The sequence below is a fragment of the Pelophylax lessonae genome (genome assembly GCF_965119305.1).
Source record: "Pelophylax lessonae genome assembly, chromosome: 3".
Taxonomy (NCBI): Eukaryota; Metazoa; Chordata; class Amphibia; order Anura; family Ranidae; genus Pelophylax; species Pelophylax lessonae.
The window spans coordinates 136,025,895-136,049,880 of NC_138770.1; the positions used below are offsets into that span (position 1 = coordinate 136,025,895).

Here is a 23,986-nt window from a genome sequence, read left to right on the forward strand (position 1 = left end):
GAGGATCTTATGACACATGTCAGTTGTAAAACAGGTTCAGATGAAGTGTTTTACTACACCTGATGTACATTGGGTAAAATAAGTGTTGGACACATCACCATTTTTTCGGTAAATATATTTCTGAAGGTGCTATTGACATTACATTTTCAACACATGTCGGTAACAACCCAAGCAATCCATACATACAAAGAAACCAAAACAAGTTCAGAAATTAAGTTATGTGTAATAAAATGGAATGACACAGGGAAAAGTATTAAATACACTAACTGAAATTTATTTAATACTTTGTACAAAATCCTTTGTTGGTGACAGCTTCAAGATGCCTCCTGCAAGACGCTGTGTTGCTCCAGGACAAAAAGCCTCCGTTCAAAGTTCAGCCTCAGAGAGGAAAATTCAGGTGCATGCCCTGGTTGCAAGAGAAGCATATGGAAGGAATGGACTGGATGGCAGCACTCCAAAAAAATTAGTCCTTTATTGAAGAAACAAAAATGCAGAAATACATGAAGGATGATCATACCACAGCGGAGATGATGACACTGGCAGCTCATCTCCGCTATGGTATGATCATCCTTCATGTATTTCTGCATTTTTGTTTCTTCAATAAAGGACTCATTTTTTGAAGTGCTGCCATCCAGTTCAAGATGCCTCCTGTATGGAAAAACTGGTTGCCTGCATTGCTCAGGTGTGATTTGGACCCATTCTTCCACACAGTCTTCAAATCTTAAAGGTTCCGTGGGCCTCATCTATAAACGCTGATCTTTAGTTCTTTCCATAGATTTTCTATTGGATTCAAGTCAGGTGATTGGCTGGGCCATTCTAGTAGCTTTATTTTCTTTGAAACCAATTGAGAGTTTCCTTTGCTTTGTGTTTGGGATCATTGCGTTGTCCACCCTAATTCACTATTCACTGTTGGTATGGTGTTTTTGGGTTGATGTGCAGCTTCATTTAAACTCCCTGGCCGACTGATTATGTCCAGATTTCTGTTCTAAAAGCGGTACATTGTTTTGCATGGACATCTGTTGTTTAACATTTTAAAACTCAACTTCTCCTGCGATCCCCAGCTGTCCTTCCACTGTCCTCCCACTGTGTGCTCGGCCAATGCCGACACCTGTCTTGCGGTTCCCTTCCCTGCGAGCGTTGCGACGCAGGGGGGTGGAACCGGCGGCAAATTCAAAAATGTAAATACACTAAATGACATGATATAAATTTGTGATCCTAACGGATTAAACTGCACCATGCCATTTCACCACAGGATTTTACCTGCTGACTTTTCCAGTGCCCTTCCTGTGCTTTTCCAGTTCTTTGTGCCTGGAAAATTGAGAATAACCATCACGTCCAAAAAGCATTCTTTTTGTGCAAAAGTGATTTTAGACGAACTGGAAAACAGCGACAGCAAAACTGAGTTACTTGAAGAACTGAGCGATAGCGATTCATTTGAAAATTCGTCATCAGGTACGGAAAGTGACGACAGCGACTATTCTGATGTCTCTTTCTGGCACATAGCTCCGTTGGAAATTCTGAAGAATCATTTGATATACGTACTTCCCAAATTCCACAAGCTATGTGCCAGAAAGAGACCTCAGAATCGTCGCTGTCGTCACTTTCCGTACCTGATGACGAATTTTCCCACGAATCGTTACAAAAAGATATAATAAAGTTCATGAATAAATCCCGGTGCAGATGATGAAAAACAAGGTTCAGAAATGTTGCTGTGTCCACCACCAATGAATGAAATGCAAACTCACCAGAGCCAGGTGCTGTCTAATTTATAGGACAGCGATAAGGTGGTATTCAACAGGCCTCATGATCTTTGCAGAGAGTCTGCTGTGTGGACATGTGGATCTGGCCTCAGGAACAATCTCCAAAAGGTTTATCAACTCAACACGTCACATGAGAGTTAAAAATGAAAAAAGGAAGAGGCTCATGGTGTAGTATGAAGAAATATTAAAAAATGTAATAGAAATTGTATTTTTGTAACACTGACATGAATTAGTGTACATAAAATAAAATAGAAAATATACAATAAAATCAAACAGTATAAGGACTCACATCAAGGAACGCTCTCAAGGTTTCTATTCAAACCTGTTCACAGTGCCCAGAAAAGAGGGCAAGGTGCGTCCAATCCATGACCTCAAAGCTCTGAACCGCTTTGTGCGGGTTCAAAAGTTTTGAATGGAGTTCATTCGGTCGGAGCTGGCATCCCTGAATCAGGGGGATTTTTTGGCCTCCATCGATATCATAGACTCATATCTCCACGTCCCCAATTTCGAGAGACATCAGCGATTCCTCTACTTTGTGATGGCAGAGGAGCACTTTCAACTTGTGGCTTTACTTTTTGCTTTCTCCTCCACTCCCAGAGTTTTTACAAAGGTCCTGGCCCCTGTGCTGGCCTTGTTACGTCAGAGAGGCATCTCAGTTTTGGGATATCTGGACAATCTCCTGTTGCGAGCAGACTCTCATTCGAATCTGTTGACCAACATCTCTGTTACAGTTCAGACCCTTCAAGAACTTGAGTGGACAATCAATTTCAAGAAATCTCCTCTGAGGCCATCTGTGCTGGTCACTTATCTGGGGCTGACTCTTGACTCTGCTCTCGCGAGGGTCTTTCTTCCATTGGAATAGCTTCAGAAGTTGCAAAGGGCGATCAGGTTGCTGATGGAAACCGATCAGACCTCCTTGCGGGCTTGCATGAGTGCCATGGGCCTGTTGGTATCTACCTTCAAAGTGGTCCTGTTTGCACAGGCTAACTTGAGGCCTCTGCAGAAAGAGATTCTGGTAAAATGGAACAGGAATCCTCGGTCATTGGACCAGAAGATCCATTTGAGCCATCTCACAAAGTCGGCTCTCTACTGGTGGATCCAGTCACCGGTTCTGTGTCAGGGCAAGTCTTTCCTCCCGCTGTTCTGGATGGTGGTCCCCACGGACACCAGCCTGTCTGGCTGGGGTGGAGTGCTGGGGAAGCTCTGTGCCCAGGGGACTTGTCGACAGAAGAGTCCTTCTTGCCGATCAATATTCTGGAGCTGAGGGCGATCAAGTTTGCTTGTTCCATTGGATGAATCGGTTACGCGGTTCTCCAGTTCGGATACAGTCGGACAATGCCACGACTGTGGCTTACATCAATCATCAAGGGGGCACCAACAGTGTCCTGGCAGCCAAGGAGGTGGCTGAGATTCTGGTTTCAGCGGAAGACAATGTTCGGCGCTCTCCGCAGTCCACATTCCGGGTGTGGAGAATTGGCAAGTGGGTTTCCTGAGTCGTCAGGTGTTGGATCAAGGGGAATAGTCCCTTCATCCAGAGGTGTTTCACCTCCTGTGTGCCCAGTGGGAGACTCCAGAGGTGGATCTGTTTGCATCTTACCTCAACAGGAAAGTCGAGCGGTTTGTGGCCAGGTCTCTGGATCCTCTGGCCGACGCCACAGACGCTCTGGTGGCTCCTTGGAGCCAGTATCGGCTGATTTATGCATTCCCTCCGCTCGTCCTCCTGCTGAGGTTTCTTCGCACGGAGGTGGTGGAATGCATGCTGGTCGTTCTGGTGGCACCAGACTGGCTTCGGGGGTCTTGGTACGCAGACCTGGTAAGAATGGTCATGGATGCAGTCTCAGGGACCGATCTTCCATCCTGCTTTACGGTCACTGGCTTTAATGGCTTGGCTGTTGAAAGCAAGGCATTGAGGGATAAGAGATCTTTCTGACTCAGTGATTCCTACCCTTTTGAAAGCCAGGAAGTCGACATCTAGTAAGATCTATCATCGTATGTGAAAATCTTACATTTTATGGTGTGAATCGCTGCCGCTGCACCCTCGCTTGTTTTCTATAGCTAGGGTTTTGGCCTTTTTGCAAAAGGGGGTTGAGCAGCACTTGGCATTGGGCACTATCAAAGGCCAGGTGTTGGCCTTGGCCATTTACTTCCAATGTCTGTTGGCTACTAATTGCTTGATTCACACTTTTATTCAAGGGGTGCGTCATCTGGCTCCTCAGAGGAGATCCTCGTTGCCTCTGTGGGATCTCAATCTGGTTTTGTCTGTTCTTCAAAAGCCTCCTTTTTAGAATATTAGGGAGAGCTCTCTGCCTTCCTTGTCGGAGAAGGTTGCCTTTCTAGTGGCTATTACTTTTGCTCGCAGAGTATCTGAGTTAGATGCGCTGTTATGTCCGTTTTTTATTTGATGGTCCACAGGGATAAAGTGGTCCTCCGACCTAATTCGTCTTTTCTTCCTAAGGTGGTGTCAGATTTTCATCTTAATTAAGACATTGTGTTGCCTTCCTTATGGCCTAAGCATTAAAAAAAAAATTGATTTGCATTCTTTGGATGTGGTTTGGGCGATAAGAGTTTATCTGATGGTTACTGAGTCCTTTAGAAAATCGGACTCTCTTTGTCATTACGGACGGTCCTCGAAAAAGGCTTGGCTGTGTCTGCTGCGACCATATCCAGATGGATCAGGCAGACGGTTGGTCAGGCTTATTCGATCAAGGGTCACATTCCTCCCTCCTTTCCCTGTGAAGGCACATTCTACTACATCGCTGAGTGCCTCTTGGGCTTTTCGCCATCAGGCCTCTATTGTACAAGTTTGTAAGGCAGCGACTTGGTCATCTGTGCACACCTTTAGCAAGTTCTACAAGGTGGATTTGTTCTTCTTTTGGCCACAAGGTTTTGCAGGCTGCTGTTTCGTAAGAGAATGTTTTTGATTTCTCTTAGTGGTCTTTTATTGGATGAACTCCTGTTTGGTTGAGCTTCATGTTGCCCAGTTGGCTAAGTTTAGCCTTTGGAGTTTACGTTACTTCTGGTTGCGTTCTTCCCACCCCTCATGCCTACACTGCTTTGGGACATCCCATTCAGCTGATGAAGATGAGGCTGTGTCTGTCAATGGACGATGGAGAAAATATGATTTTTGTTAGATCTTACCGTAAAATATTTTATACTGAAGTCCTTTGACAGACGCAGCACCCGCCCCTCTTATTTGGGGACTTTTCTTTTTCACTGCTTGCAACAAAACTGGTTTGCTGAGTGTGTGTGGGTTATGCCTGTGGGGACAGCCCCGTGGGCATGTAAATGTAATTTTGTTTCCTGCCTAGACTACTCCTGCAGGGGGGCAGCATATTCCATTCAGCTGATGAAGATGAGGCTGCGTCTGTCAATGGACTTCAGAAAAAAATATTTTACGGTAAGATATTACAAAAATCTTACTTTCACTTATATCCATTGACTGACACAGCACCCACCCCTCTGTGGAATTGGCTTTCTTCTGACACTGTTTATAACAAAACTGAGTGCCTATAGCTGAGTGTGGGCGTATACCCCCTGGGACTGCCCATAGGCGTAGTCAAGTTTTTTCCTGCCTAGTGTCCTAGTGTCCATGGTTAAGAAGAATCAGGAGCTGTGTCAATGAACACCTAAGACATGAATTTTACTGGAAGTCAAAAATCCCATTTTGTCATACATGATTTTTCATACGAGTAGCACCCCCAGCTGTGATCAATTGAGGAAAACCTGATGATCGATCATCAAATTTTCTTATAGTGTTTACCCTACTTAAGTCAATGGTAGAACAGTATCTTGAATTATGTACAATGACCAGTTGGTGTTTTAACCTTCTTTTTCTCTAAACAATGAAACAAGAGAAAAAAAATACAGAAAAAAATGCATGTCGACCTTTGATGAGGTGCAGGAAGAGCACATATAGTTCTAGTCTACCAATGTCACTGATGTGCAGAGTTAAAATATAAACATTTAATAAAATGTGGCTGTGTAGAAAGTCGTTTAACCTAGCTTAAAAATGACATTCCTAGTTAAAGTGATTATTACCCCAACATTTCTTATTCCTGTTAAGTGGCTACTGTAGTATGTACTAGTATGAGAAAGTATCCTGTTCTCTTTGTATTGCTTCCTTTATGTGAAATCCCTGGTCTTCCTGCTAGTCCCTCTGCTTTCGTATTAAAAACTGTCCACACTAAGCAGGAGAAAAAAAGATCTTTTGAGTTTCATTTATGTTTTAAAGTAAATGGGTTGTTTTTCAAGGTAATCGTTTACAAGCACTTTAAGTGCGTCTGGGTTCCCTCATATGCGATGTGGGAACCAGAGTGATCGCTGTACGGTTTCCTGCATCACATTTCATTTTCAGGCAGTTCACGTTGCTCTTTGCAAACGGCTGCTGGTGTCAATTCAAAGTTAATGACACCCCCAAATCTGTTCACAGATCGCAGTGCGAACTGTGAAATTGGACAGGAATCAGATCACTTGGGTGTGAACACCCATGCAATCTGATTTTAGTGTGGACCAAAAAAGAGGTCCTGCACCATTTTGGTCCAAATGCGATGCAAATTCGGCCAAACAAACTGTGTGCCGGAATTCACATCGCACAGACATAACATGTGATCTTCACAGCAATGGATTGTGAATCACATGCGACGTCTGTCATAGCAATAGTGTGAACCCAGCCTGAAGGGCATTTGTGGGTGCACTTGCGGTGCACAGACTGTTTACCTTTAGTAATTTAACCCCATTGTCGTGTCTTGGATGTAGAAACCCTAAGCTTAGTGTAGAAGAATGCATAATAAGGAGAAATTGTTTTTACATAAATGGTGCAGTACTTTTTTATTAGCTTGCGTGCGTACCTTAAGTACATTAGCAGATTTTGTAAAGCTTATAAAAGCAATTGGTGTGTGCCTGGTGAGTTGGTCCCAGCCTCTCCTAAATTAGTTTTGGGCTTGTAGTGAAAGCTTCCAGACAAAACCTCTAATTGAATAAGTTACGAGGGTACATGTGAACTGTTCAGGTCCAGGCTGGCTCCTTTCTTTTCTAGTGTATAGAGGCATTCAGAAGTTTTAATGGAATATTTACCAGTGCTCAGCTGAGTACAGCAATAATACAAGTTCACAGTGCACATTATAAACAAGAAAAGTTTTATTGTACCGGATAAGTTTTAATAAGCAAAGTCTGAGTTATTTCTGCTCTGCCAGTGATTTAATTTGCTTCGAATCAGGTCAGAACCTCAGACAGGTTTTTGCTTTCTTGAAGAAAATAACTTCCAGATTTTAGAACTATTACATTTTTTCCTGCTTGAAAAGGAAGACATGCTTTCTCATTTTCTATTATTACAATAGCGTTTCTAGGTAAGAGTGGGAGGTGGTTGCAGTGTTGACCTCCATGCTTGTTATCTTTTCAGATAGACATTTGTGATGTGACCCTTTGTGTTAAATTTACCCTGACCAATGACACAAGTAGATTCTGTGGTATAAATTAGTAGTGATCATCTGGTACCCTTTTAGCTATGAAAAAAAAAAAGCTTAGCTAGTTCAAATATTGCCAGAGTCCTTGTGAATAATAACCTAATGTAAATAAATAATGTATATAAATATTTATTTGTCTATTTTGCTGTCTGCTTATTATTTGGACTTGGGACTTGGGGGTACTGGTAGACAACAGGCTTCGCATGCAATGCCAAGCCGCTGCAAGCAAAGCCAACAGAATACTGGGATGTATAAAAAAAGGGGATTCACTCCAGAAATAAAGAGATTATTCTCCCACTCTACAAGACTCTGGTCCGGGCCACATCTGGAGTATGCTGTCCAGTTCTGGGCACCGGTCCTCAGGAAGGATGTGCTGGAACTGGAAAGAGTCCAGAGAAGGGCAACAAAAATAATTAGGGGAATGGAGGACATCAGCTATGAGGAAAGACTACAAGCACTGAACCTATTCTCTCTGGAGAAGAGACGATTGAGGGGGGATATGATATCAATGTACAAATACTGTACTGGCGACCCTAGCATAAGGAACAAACTATTCAGAGAAAGGAGATACAATAAGACATGTGGCCACTCACTAAAACTAGAGGAAAGGCAGTTTAACCTTAAAGTGCGTAAGGGGTTCTTCACTGTAAGAGCGGTAAGGATGTGGAATTCTCTGCCACAAGCAGTCGTATCAGCAGGGAGCATTGGTAGTTTCAAAAAACTATTAGATGGGCACCTTAGAGACCACAACATACAGGGGTATACAATGTAGTGGTTAAAAGCATACACACACACACACACATCATAGGTTGAACTGGATGGACTGATGTCTTTTTTCAACCTCACTAACTATGTAAATTTGGGAGATTCCCCTCTTGTCCCGTCGTTACAAAGGAAGAGACAGTCCTCTCTTACACTGTTGCCACATTATTGGTTCCCTGTCACCTTCTATTTTAGTGACAGTGGCCACCAGGGAAAATAAAGAGGATGTGTTTCCCTAGCGGAGACACAGACAGAAGAAGTTGACATTGGTTTTATTCCTCACCTAATCCTAAACCTAAAAAATATTGAGCCGTACTGTTTATACATTTGAAAAGCAATATTTGGGTTTTGAGCCCGGCCCCACCACATCCCATCCCATGTGTCCTACTTTGATGTCTCTTCAGCAGCATTTTTTTTTTTTTTATCTTATTTCCCAATTATTATTTTTTTTGCCTGGTCATGTGATATAACAGCAGTGCCACTCAATGTACATCAATTTACTGTGATTGCAGGACATCATGCCTAGAGAGTGAGGCTATTATGCTGTACACTCACAGGCTTTCATGGCATGGCAATGGCCAGCTTTACATGAACTGAAATGTTGATACATTTTCCTTTTGAGAAGTACCCACTGTCAGAATACAATGACAGCAGGGGGGATTCCTCTATGCACCTCAAATGTTTGGATTGGGGAATCTATTCATCTTTTTTTTTTTTGGGGTCAGCCCACTGATCTCTGGCAAGCAGCGATGGGCGTGTTTGTGTTTGCACTTGCCCAGTTTTGCCAGGAAGCCGACACTGCACTCCATCTGATCTAGGCAGCTGCAGATGGGGAAATGTCTCACTGCCCATGATTAGCAGACTGCAGTGTCGACTCCCTGGTGGGATCGGCACATGCAAACTCAAACACACCCAATCCCATCTTTAATGGCAAGCTTAAAGCGCAGTTCCGGGCACAAAAGCGATATTTTTTTTTTGTGCCCGTCCGCTAGTTCAGCCTAACCTGAAAAGGAATTGGATAGTTAGATTTTTTTTTTTCAAAACTCACCTTGTAATTGACGATCGTAAATACTCACCTCAGGGTACTTCCTCCCTTGGAGCCGCGGCTCACCCCGTCACTTCCTGCGCTGCGATGATTCCTGGGAGCTAAACGTCATCGCTCCCAGGAATCAATGCGCCGGCACCGGCCCCGCTCGTCACTTCCGGGCGACGCCGCATTCCCCTGCTAAACAACTTCTGGGCATGCCCAGAAGCTGTTTAGGAATGTGGCGCCGCGCCGGAAGTGACGAGAGGGGCCGGTGCGGCGCATTCTGGGAGAAGAAGACGCGGAAGAAGACGCAGAAGAGGACCGCGCCGGCTTCAGCTGCCCACAAGAGAGATGGAAACGCTGTGGAAGAAATTTTATAAGTAAGTATTTCTTCTAAAAGGTAAGTGCGAACCGGGACAGATCAGAGGCTAGCCATCGTGGAATGTGCTAGCCCTGCCTGTCCCGGGGGTATGTTCATTAAAAAATGACATCTGTGCCCGGAACTCCGCTTTAACTCAGAAGTCTGAGGACATCTTGTGGCCAGGTAGACAGATAACAATGCCAGCTAATGTAGTTATGTACAACCAGAGGCAGGAGGGGGAGGCGGACCTCCTTTTACAGATAGGATTGGCAGCAAGGATGGGAAATGTCATTATAATGGGGGACTTTAATTATCCAGATATAGACTGGGCAGAAGGAACCACACACTCAGCCAAGTCTCGGCAGTTCCTAATGTTTTGCAGGACAATTTCATGGGTCAGATGGTGAATGCACCGACAAGAAACAATGTGGTACTTGACCTACTGATTACCAATAATACAGACCTGCTCACAGATATAGAAATACAGGGCAACTTAGGAGACAGTGACCATAGGTCAATTAGTTTCAGTATTAATCATAGTAATCGGAAACATAAGGGTAATATAAGAACACTGAATTTCAAAAGAGCCAATTTCCCAAAACTGCGCTCTCTGCTAGAAAATATCAAATGGGATAGAACCCTGGGAACAAAGAACACAGAGGAAAAATGGGAGTGCTTCAAGAGCATACTTAACAAAGGGATTGGCCAGTGCATTCCAAAGGGAAATAAATTTAAAAGAGCAAAACTAAACCCTGGGTGGCTAAACTCCAACATAAAAATGCATATTAATACTAAAGAAAAGGCCCTCAAAAAATACAAGGCTGAGGGGTCATTGGCAGCATTCAAGCATTACAAAGAGTGTAATAAGAAATATAAAGACGAAATCAAGGCGGCTAAAATAGAACACAAGAGACATATAGCGGAAGAGAGTAAAAAGAACCCCAATAAATTATTTAAGTATATAAACAGTAAGAAAACGAGACCAGAACACAACAAAGGAGATTTGGCCACAGAGGACAGGGAAAAGGCGGTAGTGTTAAATAATTTCTTCTCTTCAGTCTTCACAAAAGAATCGGGGGGCTATGCTGACCCAACTGGTAAGGCTAAACTAAATAATACACCTCAGGAAGTACCGCCATGGCTAACAGAAGATAGACTTAGAATTAAACTAGAGAAACTTAACATAAATAACCAGATGGCTTGCACCCGAGGGTTCTTAAAGAGCTCAGCCAGGTGATTGCCAGACCATTATTCTTGATCTTTAAGGATAGTCTACAGACGGGTATGATGCCAGCTGATTGGAAGGGCGGGGAAGATGAGTTGGGGAACCCAACATGCGACATGTCAGCAGGCAGAGCAGACAGAAAGTAGTATAGTCTTTAAGAGCAGAGTTGAACAGTCATCTATCGAACTCTTGGGGAGTCCCGCACGGAGTAGGCTCTTCAGGAGGATCCAATAATCGTTTTGTACGTATCAGTTTCTTTGAATCGAAGCCAGTCAAACCATTCATTACAAAACTTAGCGATGTTGTCACATAAAATACTAATCAGTTCCTCCATCTCCTCAATCTGGTTCAGTCTACGAAACCATTCAAGGGTCGAGGGGATCGAAGTCGAGCGCCGGTGACAAGGAACACACAGTTTAGCGGCATTCAGCATGTGGCACGCAAGGCTGGTTTTAAAAGAGGGATTGTTATGTGGAGAAAAGTTAAGTAGGAACTGTTCTGGAGAGTATGGTATCATGCTGGACGTGACCTCTGTCACGATTTTGTGTACCATTTCCCAAAAGGGTTGCAAAGTAGGACATGTCCACCAAATTTGGAGCATGGTGCCAGTGTCTGCATTGCATCTCCAGCAAGTGTCAGGGACTTCCGGAGCTAACTTGTGAATTTTTGCAGGGGTCCTCTACCAGCGGGACAGAATCTTCTACCCATTCTCCTGGGTGAAGTGTACTCAAATCTTTTTAAAGTTCCCGGTAAGGAAGGCAAGGTGCGTCCACCTCAAGGTGCTGAACTGCTTTGTACGGGTGCAGAAGTTCAGGGGGATTTTCTTGCCTCTATTAACATCAAGGACGCCTACCTTCACGTTCCAATATGTGCCGGTCACCAGCGCTTTTTCCACTTTGCCGTGGGTCAGGAGCATTATCAGTTTATGGCGTTACCCTTTGGTCCCGCCTCCGCTCCTCGGGTCTTTACATAAGTGTTGGCCCCGATGCTAGCATTGTTACGCTAGTGGGGGATCGCAGTACTGGGCTACTTGGAGGACCTCCTTCTGCGAGCGGAGTCTCTTACTGCTCTAGTGGAAAACCTGGAGATCGCCATACAAACTCTGAGGTAGTTCGGCTGGAATCTGAATTTTCAGCAGTCTGCTTTGGTCCACAAAGCTGGACTATCTGTGTCTAACTCTGGACTCGGCCTTAGCCAGAGTGCTCCTTCCTCTGGACAAATTTCAGAAACTGCAGGCTGCAATTCGTCTCCTGCTGTTGAGCAGATGGTCATCCGTCAGGACTTGCATGCGGATTCTGGGCCTTATGGTGTCTTCCTTCGAGGCAGTGGAAAACTGGCTGGCGGGTTACCTCAGTCGGCAGGCGTTGGACCAAGGGGAGTGGTCCCTTCATCTGGAGGTGTTTCTTCAGTTGTTTTTCCGGCGGGGCATCGCCAAGGTGGATCTGTTGGTGTCTCAGCTCAACAGAAAGGGACAAAGCAAGATCACGGGATCCTCTGGCAGATGCCACAGACGCGCTTGTGGCCCCGTGGGCTCAATACCGTCTGATTTACGCCTTCCCTACACAGGATCAAGGCAGAAGGGATTCTGGTCATCTTAGTTGCCCCAGAATGGCCTCGCTGGGCTTGGTACGCTGATCTGGTGCGACTGGTCACCAACGTTTCTTGGAAGCTTCCGCTCAAAGAGGATCTGCTGTCCCAAGGGCTAATCTTCCACTCTGCTTTGCAGTTTGGAAAATGAAATCCACATCTCCATAAAGCTGGTCAGCAGAGGGAAGCATGAAGTGCTCTAGAATTTCCTGGTAGAGGGCTGACACCATCCGTAGTGGGCATGTCCGCAGTTTTATATGCCAGGTTCTGAAGGATAGATGTTTGTTTTGAGTCAGTGATTCCAATGCTGTTAAAAGCTAGGAAATCTACTTCTAGGAAGACCTGCCATCGTACGTGGAAGACGTACATCGCATGGTGTGAGTCTCTTGGGGTTCATCTTCGCTCTTTTTCAGTGGCTCGGGTCTTGACCTTTCTTCAACAGGGGGTTGAGTAGAAACTGGCCTTGAGTACTATGAAGGGCCAGGTGTCGGCCTTAGCGGCCTTCTTTCAATGGCCCTTGGCCAGACACTCCCTGGTGCGTACTTTTCTTCAGGGAGATCGGCAATTGGCTCCTCCAGCGCGGTCTCCGTTGCTGCCTTGGGACCTCAATTTGGTACTCTCAGTCCTCTAGAATCCTCCTTTTGAGAATCTTCGAGAGATTCTCCTGCAGAAGGTGGCCTTTTTGGTGGCTACCATCTATTGGCGGCGCTATCCTGCTATTCACTTTGTGGTTCACAGAGATAAGGTGGTTCTTCGCCCCTGTCCATTGTTCCTTCCAAATGTTGTCTCTGATTTTCATTGGAAAGAAGACATTGTGTTGCCTTCAATGTGTCTCAGGCCAAAACATCTGAAGGAAATTGCTTTGCATGCCTTGGGTGTGGTCTGGGCCATTAGGGTGTACCTGGCAGCTACTGAGTCTTTGAGGAAATCAGATTCACTATTTGTGCTTACAGTTGGGCCTCGGAAAGGGTTGTCATTTTCCTCTGCAACCATTTCCAGATCGAAGGTATACTTTATTTAATATTTTGTTTATTTGCACAGAAAACATAGCATTGATTAAATACATCATATTACGGGGGGCGAACTTGGAATGGATATCTACCACCAATATGAGGCAGTTCCAACTAGAACGAGAAATTCTATGTTGTTAACCATTTAGTATCTTATATCAATAAACTATTGAATGACATATTCCTTTTTATTATTTCAACGTCGGGGGGGGGGGGGTGTAGCATGACTGCCATACAGCTTATTTTTTATGAAAAACAGCTGCTCTTTGTTCTTTATAAGCTAAGAGTCTTTCCATTTTGAAGTGTAGATTAACCTTATTCTTAATCTCCCCTATGTGCTGGAGAGACAAAGGCCCCCAGTTTTTTGCAATAGAAATCCTAGTAGCAAACAGGATGTGTATAATTACAGTTCTAATGTGGGGTGGGAAATCATCTATTCCAATACTTAAAAGCGCAAGAGAAGGGGTTAAAACATAGGTGTTCTTTGCTATGTCCGAGATGAGTGAGGATACTGCATTCCATATAGGCTGAAGGACAAGACAATTCCATAATATATGGATTAGGTTACCAGTCTCTTAACGTCCTCTCCAGCAAAATGGAGACATGTCATGATTTATGGTGTGTAGTCTTTTTGGAGTCAAATAGTACCTGTGCAGGATTTTTTGGGAGTTGTCCCAATGGTCCACACATGCTGAGGATTTGCTGTTATATCTGAATGCTGCTAACCATTGAGCAATTGAGAAGGGGTGTTTGAGGTTCTGCTTCCCATTTTAGCATATTTGGGGTATTATGGTAGTCTGCGTGCTGGTTAAAAAATTTGTAGAACAGTGAGATGCCCCTGCACTTAGGGTCACTTCTATTAAGGAGGTAGTTCCATAGTTTCTGAGGGATGGACAAAGGATAGGGATTGTGGAGTTTTCTGTAGGAGTTAATCTGATACAGGGTGAATGTATCAAGTACACTTGGATCTAGTAGATGGACGGGTAAATAGTTTAGGCCTCTCTTTTTCCAGTGTAGGGTAGAAATCCCTGGTATCAAAAAGTCATACGCTGCTGTTGGGATTTGTAATTTACTACATAGGTCATCTACACATTTTCGGTGAAGTAGTAGGGACCAGGCTTTAACAGTGGCTATTATAGTCGGGTATCGGGGGATCTTGATCTTTTGGTCAATAGCATAGGCCATTGCAACAGCGGGGAGGTCATGTCCTGCGGTGACCTGACGTTCTATTTGATTCCAGAGGTTGTCTTCCTGAGCTGAAAACCAATGCTTAGCCTGAGTGAGGATAGTCGCATAGTAGTATGCCTGAGCGTTTGGGAGGCCTACACTGCCCATCTGTTTTGAGATATATAGGTTGGTGAGAGACATTCTGTTTTTTTTTCCATCCCATATAAATTGTCTTAGCTTAGACGACAGTTTCTCAAATAATTGTAGTGGGATAGGAATTGGTAGGGTCCTGAAATGGTATAGAAGTTTGGGTAAGATCTGCATCCTATACACAGCTATTCTACTTAACCAAGAGAGGTGAATTTTCCTAATTTGGGAGAACTCTTATTCTATTTGGGTCAAAAGCGGCAGATAGTTGCATTTATATAAATCGGAAATAGGGGAGGTCAGTTGAATGCCAAGATATGTTAGAGATGGCACGTTCCAGTTGCAGGGGAATACGTTTTTAAGTGTCTTTCTCCTCCGTTGAGACAGAAATGGGCAGTGCAGAGCACTTACTTGTGTTGACCTTATATAGAGAAACCCTGCTAAAAGATTCCAGGAGGTGTTGTACCGCTGAAATAGAGTTGGTAGGGTCAGTTAAGGTTAAAATGATGTCATCTGAAAATAAACCAAGTTTATAGTCCATGGAGCCAACCTGAATGCCTTTAATTTTGGTGTTTGCTCTAATGGCTTGTGCAAGGGGCTCAATTGTTAAGGAGAAGAGGATAGGTGATAACGGGCATCCCTGCCTGGTCCATTGGAAAGGTAAAATGTATGTGATAGCAGTCCTTCTGAGTGTATATGGGCTGTTGGGTCAGAGTAGAGGGCCATTATGGCCGAATAAATAGTCCCCTTAAGTCCAAATTTATTGAGGGTATGTGACAGGTATCCCCAGTGGACCCTATTGAACGCTTTTTCGGCATCTAGTGCTAGAAACACAGAAGGGATGCAATTGCTTTCTACAAAATTTAGAAGATTGATCATCCGCCTTTTTCCGTCTGGAGCCTGCTGGCCCCTGACAAAGCCAAATTGATCCAGACCCACAAGTAGAGGGGTGATCTGCAGAAGTCGATTTGCCAACACTTTAGCGTATATCTTTAGATCAACATTGAGGAGGGAGATAGGTCTAAAGTTTTGGGGAGCGTCCAATGATTTGCCTGGTTTAGGAATTGTGACAATTATGGCTTGAAGCATTTCTTTAGGTAAGGTTCCGGTTGCAGCAGCTGCATTAAATACAGCGACCATCTGCGGGGCTAGTAGGTTAGAAAATGACTTGTAGTATTTGGCCGAGAAACCGTCAACTCCTGGTGATTAACCATTTCCAGATCGATCAGACAGACAGTGATTCAGGCCTATTCCATCAAGGGTCAGGTTCCTCGTTTCCCTGTCAAGGCGCACTCTACTCGGGCGCTCAGTGCCTCCTGGGCCTTGCGTCAGTGATGCAGGTTTGCAAGGCGGCCACCTGGATCTCAGTGCACACTTTCACAAAGTTCTATAAGTGGATGTGTTGGCATCTGCGGATGCTTCTTTTGGCTGCTAGGTTTTGCAGGCTGCTGTTTAGAGGACCTGGTCCTCTTTGAGGGTGTATTGATTTTTTCAGGTTGGCTCCAGTTGTTTTAGCTGAGCTGCTGTCTACCTGGTTGGCTATAGTTTAGCCTTGGGAATTTATTTTTCTCTGTCGCTCATTGACAGACATAGTCTTCTTGATTCACAAGAACTGGGTTATGTTGTCTCCGCAGGAGCAGGACTAGGCAGAAAGAAAAAACGTTCTGGCTCCACCTTAGGGGCAGTCCCTGAGGGTATATCCTCCCTCTCTCTGCTACAAGGCATCAGTTTTTTTCTGTCTAGTCAGGAGTAAGGACCTAAGTTCCTTGCTGGGATCTTTTGGGTCCTGGCAAGATTTTTTCTTAGAAAAAATATTTTTTTTAGGCAGTTTTCTCCAGTGTTTTTTTCCTGTGAGATCTTCAAGCAAATACGCCGGACTGGGCGACACTAGTGGTCACCCCAGCCGGCCTACGAGCGCGCGCAGACCATTGCATTGCGCTTGGTCGGCCGCGACACATTCAAGTAAGTATGCGGGGCCGGGCGACGGGCTGGATGTTGAGATCCAGTGGTCACCCCGGTTTCTGCCTACGAGCGCGTGCAGACCAGAGCTCCGCGCTGGGTCGGCCGCGACGGAGTCCCATTGGAGGGACTGACCTTGCGAGTTAAAAGTCTCGCTTGGACGCCAGGAACCAGAGGGTCGAGGCGTCCGGAGTGGTCCACAACCCCCCACCCCGGTGGAGAGGGTATTGTGAAGAGAGGGTGCCTGTCGGTTTGGTATGGTGAGTAAACGTTCCCTTTTTTCCTCGTTATGAGGCAGTATGAATTATGGGCCCCTCCATACATGGTCAGTATATATCTGACACTAAAAGTCCCCCTTGTAAATACAGTATGTGTTTGGTGGGAAGTGGACTTGGTTTGAGAGCTAACACTCTACCCAGCAGACTGTAGTATTACAGCAGACATAGGAGGTATAATCCTACCTTAATTGTAGTGTACCTCCTGCAGATCGATAAACCGCCACTTAGCAGAGATGCAGGTGGATGTGCTGGGAAAAACGATTTCGGCGGTCCGCCGCCATTTTGCCGTAGACCAGGTGCATGTATGTCCTCAGGTCACGCCGGCCGCCATGTTTTTGGAGTCTATTGTCTCCTGTATGGGGGCGGCCATGTTTGATGAGCCCAGCTACCTCGTGGAGAGCTGGGAACGCCGGAAGGCGTACACAGGGGGCGGAGCCACGTCCTTCTACCCGGGAAAACGAACACAGCTCTTTCCAGTCTGTAAAAGACAGACGCTGACTGCAGTTGGTTGGAAACTTCTCTGCATCGGGTGGTGAGCCTTGGGGGTCCCTCTCTCTCTCTTGGGGATCGAGAAGCAGGTACTCTGAGGGGCGCTATTGCGCTAGGGGGAGACACATAAAAAAAAAAAAAAGGAGGTATTTTTTTTTTTGATTTAAAAAAAAAAAAAAAAAAGTTTTTGTTTTTTCTGGCAGAGGTGTCCTGAATTAACATGGACCCTGCCACTCATGTATCTCCACCGGATCCCCTCGAGGTGTCTGCAGGATCCTCCAGCACCCCGCTTACGATTGAATCATTGTCAGCTATCATGGAAACTTTTGTGTCCCGGGTGGAAGTGGCTTGTCAGGGACAGGGCGCAAGAAAGCGACCCCCGCCTAACCCTTTATTATCTGAAACTTCGGATTCAGACTCTGAGCCTATTTCTGCAGTTGCAGGTACTTCAGCTGGGATTGGTGTCTCGGGTACTGTCTCTTCAGACAGTGAGGAGGATGTTTCGGCATCAGCCATAGCCCGAGAGGAAGCGTTGGTAAACACACTCATTATATCTGTTCAAGAAACCTTAAGATTACAGGGTATTCCGTCGGAAATAGCTGAAACTGAAATCCCTTTTGGGACTAAAAAACGCATGAAAGTGGCGAAGGTTTTTCCATTGCCCAAATGTTTTGGCAATCCAATCAAAGAAGAATGGAGTCTGCCAAAACGCACCTCTGCTATTTCTAAACGCATTAACAGGCGTTATCCGTTTGAGGAAACCCTCATTAAGAAATGGACAGAACCACCTGTGGTGGATTCACCAATTGCTAGATTGAATAAAGCCACGGTTATTCCTTTAGAAGACGCTCCGTCTTTTAAAGATCCAGTGGATCGCAAGATAGAAGCTATGTCTCGCACCATGTTTTCCTTGATTGGATCAGCTTTCAGACCAATAATTGCTATTGGTCTGGTTTCGCAGACTGTAACTGAATGGACCAAGTGGTTACGCCGGGACTTAGAAGAGGTCCCTCAGGCGGTATCAGATTTGTTGGAACAGATGATTCAAGGGTTACAGTTTGTGTGTGATGCGGCGTTAGACGCCACTCCATTATTGGCGCGAGCATCAGTTTCAGCAGTGGTTCTCAGGCGTACACTGTGGCTAAAAGGTTGGTTAGCCGACCAAGGTTCCAAAAAAAAAAGCATTGGCTAATATCCCCTTTTCAGGAGAGCGTCTATTTGGAGCCAACTTAGATGAGATCATTAAGGATCTCACGGGTGGAAAGAGCACCTTTTTACCGCAAAATGTTAAGGGTAAAGGAACTCGTCAAAGACGAGGGCCTTCTTTCTCTGCTCACAAAAAGTTTTTTCGTCCCGCGGGTGAAAAAATTAAGTCCTCCAAAGCTCCTTCAGGAGGCTTCAGGGGACGTTGGTCGGGCAAGCAAAAGCCCGCCCCCTCCAGACCTGAAGATAAATCGTCCAAAGCCTGAAGGTGCGCCCCCACCCATAATTGGGTTGGGGGACGTCTTCGCCGGTTCCCGGATCCATGGCTTTCCAGAATCCCGGACAAGTGGGTTTGCGAAGTCATAAGGTCAGGGTACAAGATCGAGTTTCGATCTCTCCCACCGGCGCGATTCTTCCCTTCCAATATCCGACTATCCCCGGATCGTTTAGAAGATCTGCGGAGAGCAGTCACGGATTTACTACAACAAGGAGTGGTAGTCCACGTTCCTTGGACAGAACATTTTCAAGGGTTTTATTCAAACCTATTTACAATACCCAGGAAAGAGGGCAAAGTGCGTCCAATTCTGGACTTAAGGGCACTCAATTCCTTTCTCAACATAAGGAAATTCAAGATGGAATCCATTCGCACAGTAGCAGCCTTCCTGCATCCAGGGGATGTCCTAGCGTCCATAGACATCAAGGACGCCTATCTTCACATTCCCATTTTCGCAGGACATCAGCGGTTTCTACGCTTTTTCGTAGAAGAGAACCACTATCAGTTTGTGGCGTTACCTTTCGGTCTCGCCACGGCTCCTCGGGTCTTCACGAAGGTGTTGGCCCCAATGTTGGCACTACTGCGCCAAAGAGGCATATCGATTCTAGGTTACCTAGACGATCTCCTGCTTCATGCAGAGTCTCCTCAGACTCTGCTACAAAACATAGAAATTACTATAATTTCTTTACAGGAATTCGGATGGCTGGTGAACCAGCAAAAGTCATTTCTGGTTTCCACCCAGAGGCTCGAATATCTGGGTCTAATTCTAGACACAGTCAGGTCAAGAGTTTTTCCTTCCAGTAGGGAAACTCCGGAAGATTCAATCAGCAGTCCAGTTGTTACTATCCAACAGCTGGTCTTCTCTTCGAACTTGCATGAGGGTTCTGGGATTGATGGTGGCTTCCTTCGAAGCAGTCCCATTTGCCCAGTCCCATACCCGAATTCTTCAACAAGAGATTCTTCTCAGATGGAATCGGAATCCGGAATCCCTGGACAATCGGATCCGATTGAGCAAACAGACCAGAGAGTCTCTGGTCTGGTGGCTTCGGTCTCCGATGCTCAGCCAGGGAAAGTCATTTCTGCCAATATATTGGACGATAGTGACCACGGATGCCAGTCTATCCGGATGGGGAGGAATTCTCGGTCAGTTATCTGTCCAGGGACTTTGGTCCCCGGAAGAATCCAGGTTGCCGATAAATGTATTGGAACTGAGAGCGATCAAACTTTGTCTGATTCACTGGACCGAGCAGCTCCAGGGCAGCCCGGTTCGGATCCAGTCGGACAACACCACGGCCGTGGCTTATGTCAATCACCAGGGGGCACCAAGAGTGTCCGAGCGGCCAAAGAAGTGGCTTGCATTCTTCGCTGGGCGGAACGATTTGTTCCAGCTATCTCTGCGGTATTCATTCCGGGGGTGGAGAATTGGCAGGCAGATTATCTCAGCCGTCAGACTCTGGATCAGGGGGAATGGTCCCTCCATCCAGAAGTTTTCCACCAGTTGTGCCTACGGTGGGGCACCCCGGATGTGGATCTGTTGGCATCACGATTCAACAGGAAAGTACAGAGATTCGTGGCTCGCTCCCGCGATCCTCTAGCAGAGACCGCAGACGCACTGATCGCCCCGTGGGGGCAATACCAGCTAATGTATGCCTTCCCTCCTCTCGGGTTACTGCCAAGACTTCTTCGCAGGATAGAGGAGGAAGGAATTCCAGTAATCCTGGTAGCTCCGGACTGGCCTCGCCGAGCTTGGTACGCCGACGTGGTCAGACTGGTGGCGGACGTCCCGTGGAGACTTCCTCTCAGGGAGGACCTACTGTCTCAGGGACCGATCTTCCATCCTGCTTTACGATCGCTGGCTTTAACGGCCTGGCTATTGAGACCCAGGTGCTGAAGGACAAGGGATTGTCAGCTTCAGTTATTCCTACTCTAGTTAAAGCAAGGAAAGCGACTTCCAGAAAGATTTATCATCGCACATGGAAGTCCTACATTGCATGGTGTGAACCTCTGGGGTTCCGTCCACGGTCTTATTCAGTTAGTCGAATATTAGCTTTTCTGCAACAAGGGGTTGAGCAGAAACTGGCCTTGAGTACTATCAAGGGTCAGGTCTCCGCATTAGCTATCTTCTTTCAGAAGCCTTTGGCTACTCATTCCTTGGTGCGGAATTTCATCCAGGGGGTGCGACATCTGGCTCCGCCAGTTCGCGCGCCGTTACCACCCTGGGATCTTAATTTAGTATTGTCGGTTCTTCAGAAACCTCCCTTTGAAGATATTAGGGAGATTCCTCTACCTACGTTGTCCCAGAAGGTGGCCTTCTTGGTGGCTATTACTTCTGCACGCAGGGTGTCAGAACTGGCCGCTTTATCTTGTCGTTCCCCATATCTGGTGGTTCATAGAGATAAGGTGGTTCTTCGTCCGAACCCATCCTTCCTACCAAAAGTGGTTTCAGAATTTCATCTGAATGAAGAAATTGTATTACCTTCCCTGTGTCCTAAGCCCAGTCATCCTCGGGAGTTTGCTTTACACTCCTTGGATGTGGTCCGGGCGATCAGGGTATACTTGAAAACGACAGACTCGTTTCGCAAGACGGATTCACTTTTTGTGATCCCGGATGGACCCAAAAAGGGGTTGCCTGAATCTGCCGCGACTATTTCCAAATGGATCAGACAGACGGTGGTACAGGCTTATTCTATTAAGGGTCGGGAGCCCCCGTTCCCTGTTAAGGCGCACTCCACTCGAGCACTTAGTGCGTCATGGGCCTTTCGCCATCAGGCGTCAGTGGTCCAGGTGTGCAAGGCGGCTACCTGGTCGTCGGTGCATACCTTTACAAAACATTATAAAGTTGATGTAATGGCATCGTCTGATGCCTCGTTTGGCCGCAAGGTTTTGCAGGCCGCCATTTGAGGAGACCAGTGGTCTGCCTCGAGGGTTTTTTTCCGTTGGAAATTTTCATTTGAGTCTCATTCTTTGTTTATAATGAGCCTTTAAAACTTCTAGTTTGGCACCGGTTGGGCCTTCTAGATTGGATTTTGATTTCGGTCAATCCCACCCCTCATTTGTGGCACTGCTTCTGGATGTCCCAGTTCTTGTGAATCAAGAAGACTACGTCTGTCAATGAGCGACAGAGAAAATCGGATTTTTGTAAGATCTTACCGTAAAATCCCTTTCTCTTAAGCTCGTTGACAGACGTAGTACCCGCCCCTCTATCATTGAGTTGGGTTGGGTTAAATTCTCTGTTGCTGCTTTGTGACAGAACTGATGCCTTGTAGCAGAGAGAGGGAGGATATACCCTCAGGGACTGCCCCTAAGGTGGAGCCAGAACGTTTTTTCTTTCTGCCTAGTCCTGCTCCTGCGGAGACAACATAACCCAGTTCTTGTGAATCAAGAAGACTACGTCTGTCAATGAGCTTAAGAGAAAAGGATTTTACGGTAAGATCTTACAAAAATCCGATTTTTTGCTTTTCCCACCCCTCATGGGGTGCTGCTCCTCGTTTCTGCCCATGTACTGTCTATTGCACTCAATTTTTTGCTGACAAACAAAGATGTTTAATATAACACTGAGCTAACTGCTAATTCTATTTCTCTGAAGTTGCTCTGTTAATTCTAATGCTAGCTGCAGTTCAATCCTAAAAACTTCTTTTGAAGAATATTCATAATCAAACAACGCAACTTAATTCTGTAAAAAAAGTTTTACTGAATCTTACTCCTGGGAAATAGAGAGCTTATCATTGTTGACCTTCATTCTGAGAATACTAGTTAATTTTCTGTCATTCTGGTCCAATGGTTTCAGCACTTTCCCAGTACCAAGTATGTCTATTAGGAACTCTAATTCTTTCAGAGATAGTCAGCAATACCCTGTGTGTGTTTTAGGCTTTTAAAAATGAATCTGCTGTACATTTTTTTATTTTTATATTCCTATTGAAGTCTCACTCCTCTTTCCTCTTTATATATCTGTACAATTGATTTCCTGTGTTATCACACTTTCACATGTGCCCGTGGTTCACTCTATTTTCTGCCATTCAAACACATCCTGTCTAGACATGGATCACTGTTGTGACCTTCAGGAAGCGGATCCCAAGCATTGTGCAACTGATGCTGGAGCAAATGCATGTTGACCGCAAATGTCTGAAAGAACATTGTGTAGCTGTGGGGGCCAGGAGAAGAGAAAGCACAGTGTTGGAAATTTGTGTAGGGGGTTGGAAGATGGTAAAACTGCATGCCAGAAAATGGTGATGCCTTAGCCTCCTGCACTCCTGGGAAGCCCAATGGATGGGGTTAAGATTACCAGCCAACTAATTCTATTAAAGTGGACAGTGGTGTTTCCAGTAAACAAGATTACCAGACACAGGTGGCTTGTGTTCCAATAATGCTTTCTCAGACTTTATTTTCATTTGTAACTTCACCTTATAATCTATACCTTTTTTAGCTTTGTTTCTTTTCTTTACATATGTGTAAACACAATTTGTAAATAATCTTATTGATGTCTTAAATCCCAACTGTGGGCTTCCCCTTCTGTATGTATGCTTTCTATAACTTAAAAGAGAAATTTGGGATTAAAAAAAAGAAATCAAAACATTTATACCCCCTTTAGTTTATGCAGCATTGATTCAGTGCTGCATCTGTCCCCTGCTTCCTCTATACGGGGAACTGAGGAATCAAAGACCACTGATCATTCAGTTCTCAGTCTTCATTGAGCAGAGAGCTGGTGTCTGTCTCTGGCTCTCTGCTCTGCCCCTCCAGTGCTCACTGGAGCACCGGGCTGTGCAGGGGGTGAGAGCAGCTGGCTCAGACTCTCAGCCGCTTGCTGAGAGGCTGAGCCAGCTGCCGATCCAAGCATCTGAGTAGATCCTGACATTAAAGTCAGGATCTCTCCAGAGTCTGGGCTGGCTGAGTGATGTCAGCTGACAGCGGGCTTTAGACGAATTAAATGCTTTCCTGTGATCTTCTGGAGAGGTAGGACCAAAAGAGCTTTAAACGTACATCACCTTTAACCACTTGCCGCCCGCGGAGCAGTGCAACTCTTGTTCCCGGCGCACCCTCATATAACGGCGCCCCAGGACGGCTTCTCTTATGTGCCCACGGGGGTGTGTAGTGCGTCAATCGTGGCCGAGCCGCGTTGCTAGGATCTTGCTAGGATCAATCTTGGTAAAGAGCCAATGATGTGGCTCTTTACCCATGTGATCAGCTGTGTCCAATCACAGCTGGTCACATGTAAATGAGGAAGTGCCGTTTATCAGCTCTCCTCGCCTAATACTGTGGCGAGGAGAGCCGATCAGCG

The 23,986-nt window shown here is 45.6% G+C and overlaps 1 protein-coding gene across 1 annotated transcript in view; it reads left to right on the top strand.

The window, feature by feature from the left end:
• NBAS (NBAS subunit of NRZ tethering complex) overlaps positions 1–23,986 on the top strand; it is a 1,303,215-nt gene that overhangs the window by 462,473 nt on the left and 816,756 nt on the right. The window lies entirely within an intron of this gene.